Raw genomic sequence first — 19,178 nt, 5'->3', positions numbered from 1 at the left:
TGTTAATCTGAGGACTCACAACACAGTGCATAGGTAATCCCTACTAGTTAGTGATTTGTGGCATTATGTCACACAGTAACCTCCTTTATCTTAATTCATTTTTAGAATAAATATAAAGAAATGACAGAAAGCTGAGGTTGTTGTTTTATTTTTGTGTTTCATGAAGACTGATTTCTTCCACTACCATTACCTGCTCACTTTCTTCATCTGTCTTTGGAGCCTCATTCATCTTCACTGGCTATTGATTACTTTCTTCTCTGGTGATTTTACATAGCTAAAAAACCTCCCAATGACTCCTCATATTATGTGAAAGAAATTATATTTTTTGACCCCTTTCAGAAATTACCATAAAACTAATGGGAGTTAGATCCCCATTCTGACTATCACTGTTGACACGTAAAATTGTGTTTTTCATATCTTAAGTCCAAAACCATGTTATCTGTTGTAGATAATTTTAGTGGAATAGACTGCAAAGAATCCTAGAAATGTTAATTCTACTACATCTGACATATGGAGAATTTCTGGTATTCAACTCAAGGTTTGCATTTTCTTTGCAATTTTCAACATGCACAGCCTCACACTCTCTTTCAAAGGCTCTGGTATTATCCAGAAGCAATTACGAAGAAAAACGAAATTACCTTTCATCATTCTATCTATTCAATGCCTTGGAAATGCAGACTGACAATGAACTGACAATTATTTGCAATCCACTTTCAGTTAATTTCACCATAAATTGAGCCTGAGGACTGCTGACAAATAAAATATATTATTCACCTGAAAACATTCTCTTTGGGTCTCCAGATCTCCAATCTATTTCATTAGTGATCATGATCAAACTAAGTTGGGAATTGATTTATGCAATAGTTATCCTTCCACAATAATTAATTAGGAAAATAATGCTTTGGTGGAGCTTTGAAAAGGAGTGATTTCTAAGGCTCTTTGATAAAATAGAAAACTTTAAAAATAATTATGAGTCAGGGTTCCTAAGGGAGTAGATATGCATTGCCTTTCATATTTCCAGAATACACTAGACTTAACTCACAGTCGGGGATAGCTCCTTGAATCTCAATTCAGTTCATCTAACAGTTTTTTGATAGTGTACTACATGCCCAGAACTGTGTGCTAGGTCTGTGAAGGTAACAGAAAGGGAGCTTCTTCAGTGAGTGTACATGGGCAGGTAGCCATATATGGTATTAACTATTCTAATAAATGCTATAATAGACAAAGTTGCAAAGTATTTTTGCAGTCATAACAGCTCCAGGGATTAATTCTGCTTAAACCATTGGGGAATGCTTCATGGGAGAAAGTGACATTAGAGTTGGTCTTTCAATTGGGAGAGATGAATGACTGTGGGCTTGAGAGAATCCAAGTGCAATTCTAGGTAGAGAAAATACACGAACAATTGCAAAGAGCTGGGAAAGTTCCAATTGGGTTTGAGGAGATGTGAGAAGCCTGGGTTGGCTGTGAGAGGTTAGGAGAGGAATGTATGTTGGGATCAGATTGTGAAGGAGAGATGTAAAGTACACAGACAATTTTTAAGAAATATGATTTTAAGCCAGAAAGCTGTGTTGTTCAGGTGACAAATTGGGTTACAGTGCCATAGAGTGAGGGAATTACTGGAAGATATTGCAATTGCCCTGGTGAGAGGCAACAAAAAATCATGGGAGAGGAAAATAGGGATGCAAGGAGAAACAGAATTTGGGAATCATTTAGTTTATCACCTTAAGAGAAGCCACGGCACATTGAGGTCAAGGAGTTATAAGGATTTCGTGGGCGTTGAAGTCATGGAAGTTGTGAGCAAATGATGGTGAGGAAAAGACACAATGAATCAAGTGCTAAAGCCTTGAAAGAAGTTGGAGGTGTCTAGGAAGCTGATAGATGAGGATAATGTTTGTTCACTCTTTGGTTCATGTACTCATTCAAAGGCCTATAATTCAGAACCTTCTCCGCTGGGCACTGGGGATGCAAAACCAATAAGACACATTAAGTCAACAGCGTTGATCAAAGAGGGAATGTATTATCTTCAGGCAGGGAAAGGTTTCAAGGTTAGTTAACAGACCTCAAAAGTGGAAATTCATGAAATTCAGGATAATACATACAGGTCAACAAAAACTTACAAAGAAATGGGAAAAGATGCTGCTCCAAGTCAAGTTTCATGTCACTTTTCCAGGCAGGAAGACAAGAATGAAAAATGGCAAACAATATATATGTTAATCTTACCCCCTTTGAGGGATTTTTCCTAGAAGTCATCCACTTTCATTTTATTTTTCGGAATGGGTCACATGTCTATTCCTAGTCTTCATGAAAGCGTGGGAAATGTAGAATTTAACTGAGCGCATTTTTGTGCCCAACAAGTTCTTCTAGAAAAGAGGCAAGAAAGAATGGACATGGCCTAGACAACTAGCAACTACACTTTCATGGTAAAGGGTTCAATTCACCAAGAAGAGCTAATTGTCCTAAATATATATGCACCCAATACAGGAGCACCCAGATTCATAAAGCAAGTTCTTAGAGACCCACAAAGAGACTTAGATTCCCATTCAATAATAGTGGGGGATTTTAACATCCTGCTGATAAGATTAGACAGATGATTGAGACGGAAAATTAACAAAGTTGTTCAGGACCTGAACTCAGCTCTGGATCAAGAGGACCTGATACATATCTACAGAACTCTCCACCCCAAAACAACAGAATATACATTCTTCTTATTGCCACATGACACTTACTCTAAAATTGGTCATGTAATTATGTAAAAAGCTCCTCAGCAAATTCAAAAGCAAATTCAAAAGAACGGAGATCATAACAGTCTCCCAGATCACAGAGCAATCAAATTAGAACTCAAGATAAAGAAACTCATTCAAAACCACACAACTACGTGGAAATCGAACAACCTGTTCCTGAATGACTCCTGGCAAACAATAAAATTAGGACAGAAATCAGGAAGTTCTAATGAGAATACATGGAGACAGGAGGGGAACAACACACAGGGGCCTGTTGGAGGGGCACAGGGAGGGAGAACATCAGGATGAATAGCTAATGCATGAAGGGCTTAATACCTAGGTGAGGGGTTAATAAGTGTAGCAAACCACCATGGCACACGTTTACCTATGTAACAAACCTGCACATCCTACACATGTATCCTAGAACTTTAAATTAGTTTAAATTAAATTAAGAAATCAAGAAGATATTTGAAACTAATAAGAATAAAGAGACAACACACCAGGATCTCTGGGATGCAGCTAAAGCAGTGCTAAGAGGAAAATTTATAGCACTAAAATGTCTACATCAAAAAGCTAGAAAGATCTCAAGTCAACAACCTAACATCACAAGAACTAGAGAACCAAGAGCAAACAAATCTCAAAGCTAGCAGAAGACAAGAAATAACCAAGATCAGACAGGAACTGAAGGAAATAGAGACGTGAAAAAACCTTCAGAAAATCAACAAATCCAGGAGCTTGTTTTTTTTGGCAAAAAGTAATAAAAGAGCTAGACTGCTAGCTAGACTAATAAAGAAGAAAAGAGAGAAGAATCAAACAGATGCAATCAGAAATGATAAGGGGAATATCACCAGTGACCCCACAGAAATGCATATTTAAATATATTTTTGGCCAGGCATGGTGGCTTATGCCTATAATCCCAGCATCCTGGGAGGCCAAAACAGGAGGATCACTTCAGACCAGGGGTTCAAGACTGGCCCAGGAAACATAGTAAGACCCTGGCTGTACGAAAAATAAAATAAAAATTTGACAGTCATGGTTGTGCACACCTGTAGTCCTAGATATTCAGGAAGCAGAGGCAGGAGGATCACTTGAACCTACAAGTTCGAGGTTACAGTGACCTGTGATTGCACCACTGCACTTCAGCCTGGGCAACAAGAGTGAGAACCTGTCTCAAAAATAAATAAATACATTTTCACTGTATCATTCTCATTGATTAAAGGCTTCCTAGAGCAAACTAAGTTCTAGTTTAAAAGTAATTTTTCTAGAATTTTGAAGCATTGCTCCATTTTGTTCCAACTCCAGTGTTACTCTTGAGAAATCATGCCACTCTGATTCTCATTTCTTTGTTATGTGATGTGATCATTCTCTCTGTAAAATCTTAGTTTCCCCTCTTTATCTCTAATGTTCTGAAATGTCATAATAATGTGCCTTTGTGTAGATCATTTTCCATGTCTTACACATGGCATTGAGAGGATCTTTTCAATCATGACACTGCTTTATTATTTCTGTGAAAATCCTCTCCCCTACTGTTTTATACTAGGATATCTGACCTCCTGGACATTTTCTTCATTCTATTTCCAACTCTTCTATTGAATTTTTAAATTTCAGCTATCACTTTTTAATTTCCAAGAGCCCCTTCTTTTTTCTCTAATTATTACTGATGTGGTTTGGCTGTGTCCCCACCCAAATCTCATCTTGAATTGTAGTTCCTATAATCCCCACATGTTGTGGGAGGGACCCCGTGGGAGGTAGTTGAATCATGTGAGTGGTTACCTCCATGCTGTTCTCATGATAGTGAGTGAGTTCTTGCAAGTTCTTGCAAGATGGTTTTATAAGGGGATTTTTCCCCACTTCACTCTGCAATTCTCCTTGCTGCTGCCATACGAAGAAGAATGTGTTTGCTTTCCCTTCTGCTATGATTGTAAGATTCCTGAGGCCTTCCAACTGTGGAACTGTGAGTCAATTAAACCTCTTTCCTTTATGAATTACCCAGTCTTGGGTATTTATTCATAGCAGCATGAGAATGAACTAATACAGTTACTAACTACAATTAATAATTATCTTTATTTATAGTATAACAAGCTTTTAAGTGAGGTTTTTAATAAATTTGGAGTTGTGTCTGAGGCTGAAAGTCTAGAATGCCATCTATGCCCATATTCCAAAAGAAGATGTTAGACATTCATGAAGGACTAACATACCATGCATTTACAGTAACATAAGTCTTGTGCCCACAGCCCACCTCCCAACTTTAGTTGTGAAGAAAGAAAAATCCATAAAAAAGCTGGAGACTCTTTAGAGTGAGTTAGAATTTTTTTTTTTTTTTGAAGAGCATCATATATGGGCACATGAACATTTAAAGTAGAAGTTTCTCTCCACCTCTTGGGTCAAGCAAGGGGAAGCTTCATGTGCATGCTGTAGACACTGAGTTACTTGCCAGGAGTGGAGACGAACATCTCAGTCCCCAGTCAGCTGCTGCTGAGCTGCAGAAATGTGTAGACTTGTTCTGTGCTTCTACTTGAGCGGAGAGTGGGGAAAGAGTATTCTTAGGAGAACTAGACCCATGTCCTCTGGATTTAGGGGGTTAGGTGGGTGGTGGGGCAGAAGGATTAGTGACTTCTACTCACCTAAGGCTGCCTGGAGATGCTTGTGTAGAAAAAAGAAGGGACTGCAATGGGAATGGTCTAAACTTTTGTCATTGAATTAGACAGAGATTCATGAGTTTTTCCAAGAACTAAATGAGAAATCAGGAAAGTAATAGTGAGCTTGAGTTTCCACCCAAGAGTTCTGGCTCAACAGAATGAGCTTGCATCAAGAGTACTTGGGAAGAGAATTAGGGGAAATCATGAAAGGTCAGCTGCATGGGGTTTCACCAAGTAAAGTGTGGGGAGAACAGTGTGAGGTCAAAAGTCCCACGGGAGAGTGAGCAAAAAAAAAAAAAAAAAAAAAAAAAAAAAAAAAAAAAAAAAAAAAAAACTATGCAAAAACACCCCCAGCTGAAAAGGTCAGCGTTGGGGCACCTGCCACACAGAGGTACCAATGTCAGGTACAACCGCCCAATAATATAGGACTGTCTTTTCCTCTTCTAACCCCTGCTCCCCTTGGGCATAATACTAAGGGGGGCAGAGTAGCATCAGCTAGTGAAGAAAGAAAGAAGGGTTTTGATGGAGACAAAAAGAATAGACCATGAACCCCCACTTCCATCTGGCAGAATTCAGAATCAGACCCAAGCTAGAAAGTGGGAGAAGATGTAGATTAGATAAAAGATGGAAGATTAGATTAGGGTGTACTTTTCAATACCCCAAAATGAGACTGTTCTAATCTCCAAAAGTGCCCAGAAGAGCCTTAGACTTTGCACAAGACATAATCCTGGTATGGGAGAAAGGAAATCTGACAGAGAAAATTTAAAAATGACCAGGTTGTTTCCTGCCTGTTATTTGTCAAGTACAATTCATTTGAGAAAGTGGTTATAATAGCATTTTTGTTTCCTTTTCCATTCTCTGTGTCCTTGTAGAATCACACTTTTGCCATCATTTCAGTGGGATTTCAGGTGAGAGAAAAGATGGACACATGTGCTCAGTCCCTTTTTAAACTACAAGTCAATGTAACTGCCTTATTTATTTATTTATTTTATTATTATTACTATTATTTTGGACCAAATGCTCCTTTTCCAGGAAAGACTAAGTTGACCTACTGATATTTGAGTGAGTAATCAATAGATAACAGGATAGTCCAAATTTCCACTTCAAATATTGGGCATATTCCACTTACGTAAGTTCATTTAAGAGAAAAGTTTTAGCCAAGCATGGTAGTGCACACCTATGATCCCAGCTACTCGGGAGCCTGGGAGATCGAGGCTGCAGTGAGCCATGATTGAGCCACTGCATTCCCACGTGACTGACAGAGTGAGATCCTATCTCAATAAAAAAGTAAAGAAAAAAGAAAACAAAAAAGAAAAACTATAACTGTGGTCCATTATCCTGTAGCTAACCATCTGAATTTCTCAGAAAGAATAATCATTGACTGTCACATCTGCCACCTAGTGGCCACTCTGATGCACACATTATGCTAATACTTAGCCTACACCTTTTCATCCTTCACCCCTACATCCATCATTCATTCATTCACCCATCCATCTATCCATCCATTCATCCACCCATCCACCCATTATCCCTTCATCCATCCATCCACCCATCATTCATATTCATTTAGCCATCCATCCATCTGTCTACACATACGTGCCTGGTGCACTTATTTGGGTCAGGCTCTAGGCATACAGATAAGCAGAATACATGAGCCCTTGACCTTCCTCGAGGAAGTGACAATCTAATGGTGGAGAAAGACATGTATTTTTCTTTCTTTGAGGGAGTATTCTAAAAGCTGAGTCTCCAATGTCCAAGTCTGTGTTTCAAGATTTTTTTAAAAATCTCAACTGGCTTCTTCCCTGTAATTTAATGAAATACTTAAGCCTTTGACGTATTAAAGGGGAAAAAATCCAAAAAGAAAAAACAAACTTTTCATAAATCATGCTACCTCTAACCATTTTCTTATTTCTTTCCTTTCATTCATAGCCAAGTTACAGGACACACATGGCCTTTTGGTCTACAGCGACTGACAAGTCATTGGCAAAAAATTGCCAGTTTTTAAGGTAACTGGTGGCAGTACGTGGTTTTTACTGAAGGGCCTCTTTATTTCTTCTCTTCCATGCAGGCCAAGATGTCAGGGTCAAAGCCATCTCAGCTTCAAGAGACCCAAGATCCAATGCGAAAATGGGATCCTAATTTCTTTCTTTTTTTTTTTTTTTTTTTTGAGAGGGAGTCTTGCTCTGTCGCCCAGGATGGAGTGCAGTGGCCAGATCTCAGCTCACTGCAAGCTCCGCCTCCCGGGTTCACGCCATTCTCCTGCCTCAGCCTCCGGAGTAGCTGGGACTACAGGCGCCCGCCACCTCGCCCGGCTAGTTTTTTGTATTTTTTTTTAGTAGAGACGGGGTTTCACCGTATTAGCCAGGATGGTCTCGATCTCCTGACCTCGTGATCCGCCCGTCTCGGCCTCCAAAAGTGCTGGGATTACAGGCTTGAGCCACCACGCCCGGCCTAGGGATCCTAATTTCTAAAGTTCCAAGTACTCTGCCTTCCAGCTATACCTTCCTTTTTATGTATAGGAATTATGGCTCTGGAAGCTGCAAATTTTACAACAGCGGCAAAATAATACTAAAAAAATTTCAGAATTATAGTGGCTATTGCATAGAATGTTCCCGATGAACAACACCACACTTTTAAAAAAAATTAATGATTTATTTATTTACTTATTTATCTTTTTTTTTTTTTGATACAAAGTCTTGCTGTGTTGCTCAGGTTGATTTCAAACTCCTGGGCTGAAGCCATCCTCCCATCGTGGCCTCTTGAGTAGCTGGGACTACAGGCAAAAGCCACTGCACCTGGCTCAACATTGTGTTAGCAGCAGTGATGCTGTTTGTACAGATTCACTGTCTGCAGCAACTCAGTTCTTGCCTCCTTAAAAGAAAGAATTCATCTGAGGAGCATAACACACAGCATGAAAGTATATTTTAAAAGTTTCAGAGCAGAAGTGAAAGGAAGTAAAGTATATTTGGAAAAGGGCCAAGCAAGGAACTTGGGAGTTTCAAGTGCCTCCCCTTGACTTGGGGTTTACATGTTGGTATGATTCCAGGGTTTGTGTTTCTTCTCCCCTTATTCTTCCCTTGGGGTGGGCTGCCCAAGTGCACAGTGGCCTGCCAGGACTTGGGAGGGGCCACATGTACAGTGTGTTTACTGAAATTGTGCACATGCTCATTTGAGGCATTTTTCCCTTACCCGTCACGTATCCCAGAAGAAGGTCATATACCAGTTAAACTGCCATCTTGCCTCTTAGTGTGCATGCCTGGGCCCACTAGCCCAAGTCCTGAGATCTTATTGGGAAGCTGCTGCTCATCAGCTTCAGGTGTTTTCTGTCTATTGGGAGCGGGCCTTTCCCTGGCACCAGCTGTGACCAATTACAACGTTAGCTAGACAGTTTAACAACTGCCTGACCATCACTTGATAGTCACCTGACATTCCTGGTGGAGGGGGGCCTCTTCTGCCCTGCTCATATCTGCCTATCTACCTACTCTAACAATTACACTTTAAGACTGATCCGTTCCCTTCCATGGGCAGTGACTGCTTTCCTGATCATCTCATTTCTTGTCCTGAGAACTTGGCTTGACTTTCCATCTGTCAGGGGTACATGGGTTGTTGGGTCTGTGTATATAGGTGGCCAATCAAAAGGCTAGGAGCCTCAAGAATATGGCTAGACAGAAATGGAGCTGCACCCCATTTGCAGTTAGCAAAATATGGCCAGACAGAGATGTGGGTTGCACCTTACTTGCAGCTAGACTGATTGTGATACAGGAGAGAGAAAGAAATTTTTTTTTTTTTTTTTTTTTTTGAGACGGAGTCTCGCTCTGTTGCCCAGGCTGGAGTGCAGTGGCCAGATCTCGGCTCAGTGCAAGCTCCGCCTCCCGGGTTTACGCCATTCTCCTGCCTCAGCCTCCCGAGTAGCTGGGACTACAGGCGCCCGCCACCTCACCCGCCTAGTTTTTTGTATTTTTTTTTAGTAGAGACGGAGTTTCACTGTGTTAGCCAGGATGGTCTCGATCTCCTGATCCGCCCGTCTTGGCCTCCCAAAGTGCTGGGATTACAGGCTTGAGCCACCGCGCCCGGCCGAAAGAAATTATTTAGGCAGATAGTGACGACAAAGAGTCCTTGGCAGAACTTCCCTTCTAACAAAAAAGCATGACTAGAAATCATGTCTTTTCTAACAAAGAGCAGCCTGAGAAACAGGGGTGCAAAACATAAAAAAGGAAGCTGGAAGCTTGCACAAGGGAATGCCAGCAACTGCACCAACAAAAAGCGCTACCTGGGGGACAGACATGTCCACCATGGAAGCTCCATCTTCCCTTTTTTGTTAGCACATGTACAGTAAGAAAGAAATGGGCAACATGAAGAAGCTCAGGCAGAGAACCCACCTGCATAATAAAAGATTGGGGTGGGGGCTGCCAGAGATTCGCACCCTATGCAGATGGCACACCTGGTCCTAACTGATTTTTTGTGTCCTATGTAGATCAGACATCGCCTCCCTCTTAACTCATCTATAAAAACCACTGCATTTCACCACAAATCGGCAACCAGTTTTTCTGGGACACCGCTCTGTAGCAGAGAGCTATTCTCTTTCTTTTACCTGTTAAATCTCCACTCCTAACCTTACTCTTTGTGTGTCTGCATCCTTGCTCTCCATGGCCACGAGGCAACGAACCTCAGGTGTCACCCCAGACAATGATGCCACTTCAATCGTTGCAGCTCTCACGGCATTATTTAAGTCTCTGGGTTTTTTTGTTGTTGTTGCTTTGTTGTTGTTGTTGTTGTTGTTGTTGTTGTTGTTGGTTTTGACTGCTTTTTGGGAGTGGCTCTGGAAGAGCTGATCTACAGGGCTCTCAAATTAGGTCTACCCAGGGATGCCTTCAATAAGTATAAGCTTCTAATAGTGCCTTCAATGGTGCAGAAGCTTCTAAAAGTATTTCAAAAAATTTTTATTGCATCTTTTGAATGGCTTTTTACAAAATGCCAAATAAAAAGCTTAAGTGATTGATAAGAAAATTAAATCTACTGACCTTTTCGTTTAGCCCTGTTCATTGGAGAACTCCATCCTAAAGTCAGTAATCTAATTAAGAAACAAGCTCAATTGAAAAGACTGCCCGTTGAACTAACTTGGTCCCCAAAATACAACTTTCTGTATTTAGCTAGCTATTTTGAAATTCCTTGTAAAAATAAATTTACATCTATAAACGAAATCTCCATTTCTAAGGGTGTCTTCCTCTCATTACCTAAATCACAATAGGAAAGACATTGGCTTAAAGCTTACATAATAAATTTTACTCTTGTTTAAGGTAATATTCCCAGCCATCTTGTTTTAACTGAGTCTTTTACCTACACCCTTCTTTATCTCAGCAAATAGTGGCATTTAGACCTAAGTTCTGTAAATTTTCCACCTTGTTTCACACAAATGTTGTGACTTCGGAAACGCAAATTTAAGGCCACCTACCTAACAATTGTTTAGAGTAAAGAATAATCAATCATAAGATTGATAAAGTGGAGAGAGATTTTGAAAACTGGAAAATGCAGAATATTTATTTGTTTATTTATTTTTGAAACAGGGTCTCCCTCTGTTACCCAGGCTGGAGTACAGTGGCACAATCATAGCTCACTGTAACCTTGAACTTTCAGGCTCAAGCAATTCTCTCACTTCAGCCTCTGGAGTAGCTGGGACTACAGGAGCACACCACCATACTCAACTAATTTTTTTTTGGTAGAGACTGGGCCTCGCTATGTTGCCCAGGCTGGCTTTGAACTCCTGGCCTCAAGTGATCCTCCCACCTGAGCCTCCAAAAGGGCTGAGATTATAGGTATGAAAAAATAAATAAATCTCAGGACCCCAAAATCACTAAGCCAAAGAGAAAAGTCAGGCTGGGAACTGCGAAGGGCAAACCTGCCTCCCATTCTATTCCTAAATAAGATGGCTACAAAGATTAAAAAAGCTACATGCCTCCCTCACAATTTGTCCACAAAATAATTCCTGGTGGACAAAGGACAGACAGAACTCAAAGTCATCCCTCTGCTCCCAGGAGACAAATGCACAGCTGACTGCTTCCTTTGATTCAGTGGAAGGCTAATCAGAAACCCAAAATAATGCAACCATTTGTTCTTTATCTACCTATGACCTGGAAGCCCCCTCCTGACTTTGAGTTGTCCCACTTTTCCAGGCCGAACCAATGTACCTCTTACATATATTGATTGATGCCTCATGTCGCCCTAAAATGTATAAAACCAAGCTGTGCTCTGACCACCTTGGGCACATGTTGTTAGGACCTTCTGAGGCTGTGTCATGGGTGCACCCTTAACCTTGGCAAAATAAACTTCCTAAATTGAGTGAGACTTGTCTTAGATACTCTGGTTTACACAGGCATGAGTCACCATGCCTGGCTAGAAGAATCTTTAAAAAGCTGTAAGATCTGCTTCTCTCTGTGTGTCTGTGTGTCTATATGTATTACGTATATGTGATATTTCTCTACCAAAATATCTGAAAAAAAAGCTCTAATTTGCTTGAAGAAAACCTAAACACTTAGATCAAATATTTTAATGCCTTTTAGTTCATGTGATTTGAGTAAATCTTTGGTAAATAGGATGAGTTTATTACTATTGTTGTTTTAACAAAAACAACTGTGTCTTGTGATCAGGAAAATACCCATGCATTTAACTTTAGAGTTCGTGCTTAGTATTTGCATCCTTTAAAAATGGGTTGCATGGAAATAACTCAAATGATGGCTAGCCTTGTTTAATGGGCAATTCAAGAATTCTTGTTAAGAATGACTAGACTAGGCTAATGTAGACAGGATAAAAGTTTATAAATAAGATTTTCATGGTTTCAAAAATCTTTGTAAGTAACTTAAAGTTGTGTTATAAATAAGTAATAGATTCTCATGAAATGTCTGAATCATTTCTAACTACGATAAAATGCTGAAACATTAATTGTTACACATAAGTTTAAGTTTGTTTTTGGCTTCTTAAATTGTACAAAAAGACAAAATGCATTTAAGTCTGTTAGTAAATATGTTCTATTCCACATTAAAAAGTTGTACTTTAACCAGATACAACGAATGGCACATGCATGTAGTCCCAGCTACTTAGGAGGCTGAGGCAGGAGGATCACTTGAGACCAGGAATGTGAGCCCAGCTTGTGTAATAAAGACCCCATCTCTAAAAGAAAAAGATAAAAAGAAAATTTGTACCTTCAGGAAGCACATATTTCTAGAAATTATGAAATGGTGCTAGTCTACAGAATTGTTTTGCAACTGCTAAGGATTAAAAACTATAATTAGTATATATAATTAAAACTACTAGAAATAAGGGGAACAATTCAATATGCTAAGTAGGAAAGTGAGAGTGTTTTGTTGAGAAAAATTATAAGGAAGGCATAAAGGCGTGCTTTTTTCTCTTTGGGAGAAAAGTAATTTTGTCTAATTTTGATATTATTTAAAGGTTGTTTCAAAATATGGATTTGGGAAGTAAAGAGAAGCAAGGAAAGAGGGAACCAGTAAGCAGGAGAAAGATATTTTGTGTTTTATCAAGATAATTTCCTGTGCTTCATACTGTCTTTATTAGGTCTCTGATTACTTCAGAAAATTGAGTTAAAGGGTTAAGTTTTTTCCTACAAATATGCATTTTTTTCCCCCCATACAGGGTCTGGTTCTGTTGCCCGGGCTGGACTATGGTGGCATGATCTCAGCTCACTGCAACTTCTGCCTCCTGGGCTCAAGCTATCCTCCCACCTCAGCCTTCCAAGTAGCTGGGTCTACAGGAGCATGCCGCTGTGCCTGGCTAATTTTTTGTCGTTGTTGTATTTTTCGTAGAGACAGGGCGTATTAGTCCATTTCCACGCTGCTGATAAAGACATACCCGAGACTGGGCAATTTACAGAAGAAAGCGGTTTATTGGACTTACAATTCCACGTGGCTGGGAAGGCCTCACAGTCATGACTGAAGGTGAAAGGCATGTCTCACGTGGCAGGAGACAAGAGAAGAGAGCTTATGCAGGGAAAGTCCCCTTTTTAAAACCATCGGATCTCATGAGACCTATTCACTATCACGAGAACAGCACAGGAAAGACCTGCCCCATGATTCAATTACCTCCCACCGTGTCCCTCTCATAAACACATGGGAATTCAAGATGAGATTTGGGTGAGGATACAGCCAAACCATATTACGAGGTTTTGCCACGTTGCCCAGGCTGATCTCGAACTCCTAGACTTGAGCAATCATCCTGCCTAGGTCTCCCAAATGCTGGGATTACAGGTGTGAGCCACTTCCCCCAGCCTTGCAACTTCTTTCAATTACAACTCTGGTTAAAGGAATAACTATTGTTTCATAGTTGCCTGTGATCCTACTTTTGATCAAGTGTTTTGAAAGTTTATTTTTGGGGGGAGGGGGGAGGGATGGCATTGGGAGTTATACCTGATGTAAATGACGAGTTGATGGGTGCTGATGAGTTGATGGGTGCAGCACAGCAACATGGCACATGTATACATATGTAACAAATCTGCATGTTGTACACATGTACCCTAGAACTTAAAGTATAATAATAATAATAATAATAAAGAAAGTTTATTTTTGACAAACTTCCTAAAACCAAATTATAAAATTAAGTCTTTTTGACCTTGAGCCAGCTGTTGGACAGCTCAGAGGACCCCTGGAAATGCAAAAGAGAGATAGTAAACAGATTAAGCAGCTTATTTGATTCATTAATTTACATGAGAAACTTTGTCAAATAAGAAATGGAATTTAACCTTCTTCGAGTTATATTTTTATGTCTTCAAGGAGGTTCATAATAAGGATAGAAAGAACTCTGGCAAGTACAGGTTTCTGATAAATTTGAGTTTGTGGGTTTTTTTTTTTTTTTTTTGGTACCATTGGAGTGGGTAAGAATTTCTAGAACTCTAATGAAGAAACTGATGGGTTTGTGAAACTGCTATCCGAGATTAAACAGAACAAAAATGTATTACATGACACTGAATGAACTGACAAGAAGGAATAATGGGGCTTAATGGTGTTTTAAAACAGAAATATTTCTGATTCTTTTAATGTTTCATTATCCAGATTTAAGGGAACATTTTTTTCTTTTAAACTAGCTATAACTTATAGCAATTTGCTAATGCATACTTTCGTAAACAAAAATGGAAACATTTGCTTTTGTTCCTTACCTGATCCCTCCAAAACTCAGGAAATAATTCATGGGTATTCTTATTTTTGTTTATGATGATATGGTTATTTGCATATATTCAACAAGAGTCTATTCTCTTTAACATGATACAACTGAAAACATTGACTGTATTATCAAGGCTTTGACTGGAATGTCATATTTGAAAACATGCATACAATGTCTGGCTTTAAGGGCAAAGTCTGATGTCTGCATTGGTTTGACTTCCTAGCATCGAGAGGTTTTAAGAAGTCCAGTCTGAGGTTTCTTGTCAAAATTATCAGCAAAGCAAATTTAAAAGGAACCTATATGGTTATTCTTGCTGTACTTACACAGATAATTAGGCCAAGTCTGAGACTAAACTTATTTTACAAACAAATTGGTGTTACTGTGATTATTTTTAGTAGAAGTGGAGGTGACAATAGAGAGAGAAATTATGTTTCAGAAGAAAACCATAGTACACATGTTGTTAGATCGTAGCCCTGTTCATTGTTTTCAAGTTTTTATTATTTATTTAGGATTGGATCTTCAATTCCTCTAGTTTACTTCAATATCTGGCTACAACTCTCCAACCAAGAACAAAAACTGCTAAGCTGGACAATTTGACATAAGTTTCAGGGATAAAGTCTCATGCCTGCTATGTTGAGCACATGGAGAGCTCACCAGAATGCCCAATGCCACAACCCAAGGAGGGAATCATGGGAACCCTGGTTTATAGTCAGTGGGCCAGAAGCTGAGGTCAAAATCTGAGTTTGTAATTGGCATGGGAAATGGGGTCAGTTTCCTAGGACTGAGCCCTCACCTATCATGAGCTCTCAACCCAACTTTACCTGGCTGTCTCCAGGTAAGTAGGATCAGAATAGCAGGACGCTTAGCTGGTGTTTGCTGCAGAGTTGCTTGGTTGGCATGTGGAGAAAACCCCCCACACATCTGGTGCCAGAAGTACTGTGTGATTGTGAGTAGAGAGTGGGGAAACATACTTAGGGTTTTCCCATATGTATATCCATGCAAATATATGTGTGAATCTTAGTATAATTCTTTTCATCTTATTTGATTTCAAGATAATGAAAGTTGTATTCTTATTGCTATTTATTAATAGGAATTCTGATTAATCCAGAAAACAGTATTTTTTGGTCTCTCTTCTAAAGTAATTTTCATTTTCTCTCATCTAGTTTTCACATGAAAGCTTGATGGAACTATAATACAAAGGATAATGTTATGTAAATGCAATCTATTTGGAAGTGAAATTCCTGAGTCAGTTGTTTCCTTTCATTTCTAGACAGTGTAAGGGTAGTACTTGAGTTGGTGGTGTTAACCCCCTCCCCAAAACATGAAAGGTAATAGGGATCCTATGTGGGCAGTCCTGCCACTGGAGACATTTGAAACTCAAATTCCATTTCTATACATCAAAGGCTAAATCACACTAGTGGTAAAACTAACATGTTTACAAAACAAATTTTGATTTAAACAAACCAACAAAACTCCCTCTGATTGCTCTCATTGCACTTAGGTAAAATCCAGTCCCCTCCTGGTGGTCCCCAAGGTCCTGATTGGACAAGGCCATCCAGTGGCACCTAGCGTTCCTGCTCCAACCCCTCAGGTGCAAGCTCCTCCCTATTCATGGACCCCTCTCTGTTGGAAGCCCTTATCCCACTTCAGGTCTAACCCTGTTTCATCTCAAGTCTTACATGTTGTGTCCCTGGAGAAACTTTCATTAACTTCCCACTCAAAACTGTTCCTCCTCTTCCTCTTTTTCATCCCACTTTTCAACTCATTATTAAAGGCACTTGTTTCAACATGCAACGTGTCATTTGTGCTGTGATGATTGGTTGACTGTGTATGTTCATCCCAGAGCTCTATTTTGTTTCTTCTCTGTATCCAGTGTTTTTCAGACAGAGGGTTGGGCGTGCTTATGGCATCTGGGGGAACAATTCTTCATGCAGTTTATTAGGTTATGCATGATAATGATGCTTAACAAACAACCCCCAAACCTCATTGGTCATAGCAAGCACTGATGTCTCACTCATGGGCTTGGTGCTCAGCTGGGCTTGGGGCTCAGGTCTGCTCTGCTCTCTCACTGGTGTTTCCTGTTTGAGGGCCCAGGTGGATGGAGGTATGGTTGCCTGAGTATGTGTTCTGCTGGTGAATGACACGAGCATAGGAGAGTGAGGGAACACAGAATGGTTCTTAACATCTCACCCAGAACTGGCACAATCACCTATCTGCTCACATTTCTCTGGTCAAAGAAATTTTTATGACCTAAAATCAATGCAGGAAGTTTGATGTCTTTAACAACTGGGTGCTAAATGTCGGTAATACTTCTGCTGTGGTCTGAATGTTTGGGTTACCCCAAAATCTATATGTGGAAATCCTGACTTCCACAAGATGATAGTATTAGAAGATGGGAGGTGATTAGGGCTCTACCATAATGAATGGGATCGTGCTCTTATAAAAGAGGCCTTACAGAGGCTCCTTACCCTTCTACCATGTGAGGTGACAATGAGAAGCTGTACATCCATGAGAAATGGGACCTCACCAGACATTACGTTTGGTAGTGCCTTGACTTTGGACTTCCCAGCCTCCAGAAGTGAGGAAAATAAATTTTTGTAGTTTACAAGCCACTCTACAGTATTTTGTTATAGCAGCCTGAAGAGACTAAGACAATCTCCCATGCTCTGTGAAAACTCCAAACTGCTCCTTGGTCCTGAATCTCTACCCTCACCCACATTGAGAGCCCTTCTCTGTGCCTGGCCACAAGAGGCATAGAATGAATATTTGGTGAAAAATTAACTTTGCCAAATTGCCCTCCAAGAAATGTTGTAAAACCTTACTGACTAGGGAATGCTACTGGCATTTGTTTAATGTCCTTTAAACATAATTATTTTTTCCATGCAAAATGATACCATATTTTAACCTTTTAGAATAAGGCTGAGTTTTTTATTTCAGACAATTAGTGACAATTTCTTTTAGAAATTCTCTATTCAAGTCTTATGCTCATTTTTCTATTAAATTTTTCTTCCTCATTTGGAAGAATTCTTGTCATAGGTAACAAATATGTTTCCAGTTTGCCTTTTAAATGTTGTAATAATTTTTTGGCAGGCAGACATTGTTAACATTTATATAGCCTCATCTCTCACTGTTTTTGTTCATGGCCTGCTGAAGCACACATTTTCACTACATCAAATGAACAGACCATAATGTACTTAACCAATCCCTTATTATGGGCTATTTACTAAGTTTATAGGTTTTTTTTCTTGTCAGTAACATTGTGATGAAGATCTTATATAAGCCCTAAAAGTAGAAGTATCGTATCAAAGGATATTTTTTAAGTTCTTAATATATTTTGTCAAATTACTATTGAAATTTTACTTCCTAGACCCTATACCTCAGTTCCCCCAAACCCCAGGACTCACATCCCAGACATTCCTTCATCCAAAGACCCACACCCCAGATCCTCACACCCCAGGCCCTGCTGCTGAAATCCTTACTGGTCAGCCTTGTGCTGAAACAAGCAAGGAGAGGACTGACAGCAGGACTGAAAGGGTCATGGGAGACTGTCCAGAACACCTCAGATGCTCCTTCTGCCAGCAATGCTTTCCCCTGAGATCATTCTATGGCACTCTTCTGGGATTTAGGTCTCCTCTCAAATGGCACTGCAAAGCCTAATCCTGGCCCCTTCATCTAAAAGTGACTCTGACTAGCTATTCTTTACTGCATTACACTGTTTGTTGTGGTTGTTGTTGTTGTCATTGTTGTTTGTTTGTTTAATTGTAGAGACAGGTTTTTGCCATGTTTCCCAGGCTGGTCTCGAACTCCTGGGCTCAAGCAATCTGCCTGCCTCAGCCTCCCAAACTGCTGGGATTACAAGTGTGAGCCACCACACCCAAACTACACTGGCTTTCCCCCCTTTAATAGCACCTATTTCTACCTGATGTTCTCTTATTAATTATGTGTTTAATTTCTGTCCATAATTATCTTGTTTGGTGTGTTGACTGCAGTATCTCCAGCACCAGGAACAGTTTCTGACACAGAGAAACTCTTCTTAAATTGACTGCTCATTGGAATCACCTGTGAAGATTTGACAGTTCCCATTACCCACCCCCCACCACAGGAAAGAGTTGTTTAGTTATTAACTTTACTGAAAAATGGAAAGATTATTTTTCTCCAGGAGATAGAGAATGTAGCAGATATTCTCAAGCATGTTTATTTACTACTGTGTAGTTGGGCCCTTGCTGAATCCTTTTTAATGTAGCTAATAGAGTGTGGTTGTACAAACTATGAAAGTTATTGAAAATCTTTGATAAAACTCTCATTTTGGGGGGAAAAATGCATTGGAAGAACTCATCCAAGTGTGTGTGTGCACATGCTGTGTTTTTCTAACCTTCAGTCCAGAAGTAGAAGGGGTTTAACTCTGCTTGCACTGCCTGTGCCTCCATTATTTTACTGTAGAAATGTGAAATGCTAAATATAGGATGGAGCATTATACAATTGTACTGCCTAAGAATAGACCAGCATGCCATTAAGAATTTTTAGGAAGAACTCATTTAACCTAAGAGCTCTTTGTTTATGGATTTTGAATTTTGTATACCACTGTGATCTATAAAGCAACAAACCCATAGTGAAGTCACTATTCACTACTGTGTTGTATATAAAACAATAT

The sequence above is a fragment of the Rhinopithecus roxellana genome, chromosome 14 (assembly GCF_007565055.1).
Source record: "Rhinopithecus roxellana isolate Shanxi Qingling chromosome 14, ASM756505v1, whole genome shotgun sequence".
NCBI lineage: Eukaryota > Metazoa > Chordata > Mammalia > Primates > Cercopithecidae > Rhinopithecus > Rhinopithecus roxellana.
The sequence above is the reverse complement of the archived record's forward strand: the minus strand, read 5'-3'. Positions refer to the sequence as shown.